We start from the raw sequence: 4,443 nt of genomic DNA, 5'->3' as shown, positions 1-4,443 counted from the left end.
TGAACTGCCTCACATCCACCACTGCTGTGTGGATGTGCTTGATACGGGAACTATTTTGGTTAGCATGCTTTTTATAAACAAGCATCCTACAACTGCCAAATGCTGAAATAACTGTTAGTGTGCGCTAAAAAACAACTTTTACCATGAAAAATGTTCTGTAAAGAAGTAAACGTTCTACGCTTACACCCTTGCTATTTAATACAGCAGCTACTTCAGATTAGCAATGAGAGTTTCATCATTTATGATACGGTTGATATAAACGTCCTATCATGGAAGCTTCACCTTTTCTTATTGGATGTATTTTCTAAAAGTGACAATGTAATCCTGAATGCACAGGTTATATTTATCACAGCTGGCTTAGGCAGAGACAGAATTAATTAGGAAGTGTCTCAAATGTCAGATCATTAAATGAAATTGTAAAAAGGTAAATTGTAGTCTTGAGCGAGCAGATATCTCACAAAATGATCCTTGAAACAAATTGCAGTTGCTGTAAAATATTCATTTCTTCTTTACAGTCACTTAGAGGGACAATGTATATGGTTCCACATAAACACTAAAACTTTCTAATTTGATGTGAAGGTCAGCATAGAGGTCGTGATAAAGACTTTCTTTCAGTCTCTGAGGAATGACTAAACACTGAACAAATATTTAATTTGCATTTTACATTACTATTGAATAGACTTCTCTTCTTCAAAAAATCCCCCTAGAGCTTATTTCAGTTCTTTTCTTGTCAAAAGTTTACAGGAATAAAATGGAAAAAACAAGGTATACATAATAAACAGCTAACTTTTAATAAGTTCTTCTCTTTTTACTATTTTAAGACCAGAAAAGGTATTGTAATACTGAAATAAAGGAAAATGCAACATATTTTTCACTCATTCCATTCTAAAGTGTCAACTTTTCTAGCCTGAGATCACTATTTAGACTCAGTAGTAGAAATGTATTTTAGTTGGAGAAACTCTTGTAATACAGTTTCAAAATCGTGAATGTGACGTCTGTTATTTTATGCACTATTTGATTCCAGGGACTCGTAGGGGATTTCTGTATCAGGATGCTGTTACCCGCATTACAAGAGGTAACAAATTAAGACAGAAAGCAGCATGTGGGGGATAGGATGTTATTTTCCTTCCTTCTCCTCCTTTCCTCCCCAAATCAGTCTGTTTAGATTGACCCAGTTTTAGCTGCAGTGTCAAGGCAACACGTTACAAACAGGGGTGCTTTGAAGGGGCTCCCATCCATTTGCCAGGGTATTCTGGAAGCCATCTCGGGGACATACGGACCCTTGTTGCTTACATGTGCAAACATGGACGAGTAAACTACTATAAAGCAGTGGTTCCAAACATGCCAAAATTTATTGAAGGGGCTTGTTTCTTCTTAGGATTCCCCCAAATCTGCAGCTTTTCTGTGGGTACCCAGCTGCCTGGCCTCACTTTGTCTCTGTGGGTCTCACACTTCCTGCACTAATAACTGCTAAGATGGGCTTGGGGTTGGCCACCCTCGCAGGGACCCTCTTCTGGAATTTCTCCTCAGCTATAGGGTTGTGGAGATGGCCTCTGCCCCTCTTCTCTGCAGAACAAGTGGAGGAACTAGTGAGTGCTTGGAAAGCAAAGCCACCTATGTGGAAGTTCTGCAACAATTTTTCCCTATAAAATATTTTTGTCAGTCCTGTTGCTGGTCTCTCCTGCAGTCCCAGGAGACTTTGGAAAAAGGGAGTTTTGAGTAGAAAAGTAACACAGATTCCTGTGCTGCTGTCTCTGTCTCCTTTGCACAGTGCTGGAGAGGGGTATTAGGCTCTGCCCCATCTGCTTTCAAAATCCTAAATTCACTAAGCAAGAGGTAATCATGGCTTGGAGCACAGATGTGCCTCTGAACCTGATCCATCCCTCCCTGGGACTGTACTGGAGATGGGAAGGGACCAAAGCAGCCAGAATACTGTAGGTGGCTCTGAACTGAAGCTCAGGTGCCAGCATTTGTAGACAGGAAGCTGGAGAGCTTTGAAATCCAGGTTTTAGTGCTGACCCTGAGGCTCATCTTTGTCAGACTATGACAGCAAATATTGGTACCCACAGGCATATGCATGTGCATCTCACCTAAGGTATGAGATGATACTCACTATGTTCACAACCTGCTGTTACAGAGAAAGTGTTTCCACCCAGAACCTGGCAACTGCCCACTGCGCCATCAGCCTCGCAGTGCTCAGTGAGACTGGCGAGATATGCCAGTAAAAATGTCTGTGCGCTTAGCAGACTCCAAAAGGGACTAACCATCAGCCTCTAATCTTCCACCAATCTTGCTGAATTACTTTCATTCAATCTTCTTTTGTGTTCTCACCTGATATCACACTTAGCCCTTCATGCACGTTCCTCCTATTGAAAGCCTTAGTCATCTGTTAAGAGGGTACAGTGAATGTTAGGTGAGTGTATTCTTGGATATTTTTTTTTCTTTGTGAACTGTTAAAATTGCTTCTTGAGGACATGAATGCCTTTTCTGGCTGTTTCCACTCCTCTGTCTTCATCTTTGATGCTGAGAACATTTGAGAAGTACAGGTCATACTGCATGGGAGCATGGGATGTAGGAAGCTTAACACACAAATCACAGAAGTTCTGTTTTATTCATAAAGGAGAAATAATTGGGGATTTTGTTTTCTCTTAAATAAATCTTTTGATTAACAGGCTGATGCTGGGCATTTTTTTTTAAATGAGGCTGGTTTGTTTTTTTGAAGACAACAGTAATAACAAAAAAGTATCTGCTTTTTGTTTCATATTATGCAATGATTAGCCTGAAAGAGATATCAATTATATTTGTATAAGAATATTTTTCCTCACTGTTTTCAGCCCTGTGCATTGCACTGATTAAGAGGAATTGATCTTTGCTGCCATACGAACATGGGAAAACAAACCTGAGTTTGTGATTGTATAAGATGTGCTCAAGGGCCATAACTCGAGCCAAGAGGAGTGCTTTGTGGGTTAGTCAGACCATGCAGACAAGTCTATCAAATGTACAACGTGTCATATACAGATTTCTGTTTAGTGGACCTTTCTGTCCCAGCCTCCACATTTATCACTGTCTCCCTGACAGGAGCTCTGCCCTGTTATCCTGACTTGTATGTCATTTATCAGTGTTAAGTACAACAAAAGAGTATCTCTTTAAACCCCCTTTACCCTTTCACATGCTTCTACCCTTGAATAATAATATCTGTCTCTGCAGCCACAAATATTCCATTTCAGCCTTGCCTTTGTATTATGTTAGTTGCTCAGTGAATTATTAAAATGGCATTAGTGTGCTTTAAAATGAAAATTATTATATCATTGTTGAAGTCTTGTGTAAGAGAAGAGATAAAAGCATTTGAGTGCTTTTGCCCCCTTTTTAAGTCTGTAAAGTCAAAAGAATTTTGTGTAAAAAACCAATAAACATCCACAAAGTCAAAACATGGAAGGGCCAACTCAATCCAAATCACACAGCCCCAAGCCCAAATCTGAATTCTCAGCTCCAGGTTTAAATCACTGACTCCTAAGCAAAAAGTGTGAATTATGACATAAACACAGAAATTAAAATAGCATTAATGGTCTTTGAACATACTTTTACGTATGTCTATTGCATTTATTTTACTCAAGATTAAAGAGGAAGGGGGGGGAAATGAGCCACGGCAACTTTAAAAAGGTCACACAAAAAGTGAAATCAGTTGCTGGAAAAGATGTTTCCAAGCAGCATTTCATGACCATGCCTGCTGCCATGCTTTATAACAATGGACTGTCTTCATAGAAAGTTGGAAACATACTGAAAATCATAAGCTTCACAGAATTTATATCGAGTTACTGCCTTGCAAGACATTTTATAGAGATGTGTTAGCAACTGTTTAACAGGTATGGCCCAGGTTCAGGTTATTAATTACAGCTTGGAGTTTCAATTTATAATCAATAAAAAAAACCCAAACCAATTACCAGTTTGAAACTTTCCTCCTCATTCTCTCGTGTTTACACACACATAAATCATCCAGTTCTCACACCTCTCCTCTTATGTCTCCCGCTCTATTTTCCAGACCTATTTCCCCATTCTCTTTCTTGAAACGCAGAAAACACCTTGTCCTTCATGTTTTGCCCAGCCTCCTCATGCTGCTGCTCTCCTGAGCACTGCTCTGGTCAGACCTGGTTCCTGGAACTCCTCACCACTGTGCTGTACCCCTTCAGGCATCACCTCAAGGATGTTGAGACCCGCGGAACTGGGCACAGGAGTAAGGGAGTATCTGCAAGGGGAGAGAGCACTGCGTGGCATGGGAAAGGATGACAGGATCCCTTCTCACTACTTTAGATTTGAGTCCTGAGAGAGTCATCAAGATGGCTTAAAATTGTGATCTGACAAAGCCCTTCTGACAAAGATGGGTAAGCGGCTGCAGGGTTAACAATCCTGATGCTGAAGGGATGCCCAGGAAGGGATTACTGGGTG

This window comes from Mesitornis unicolor, unplaced genomic scaffold, assembly GCF_000695765.1.
Source record: "Mesitornis unicolor isolate BGI_N332 unplaced genomic scaffold, ASM69576v1 scaffold9476, whole genome shotgun sequence".
Lineage (NCBI taxonomy): Eukaryota > Metazoa > Chordata > Aves > Mesitornithiformes > Mesitornithidae > Mesitornis > Mesitornis unicolor.
The sequence above is the reverse complement of the archived record's forward strand: the minus strand, read 5'-3'. Positions refer to the sequence as shown.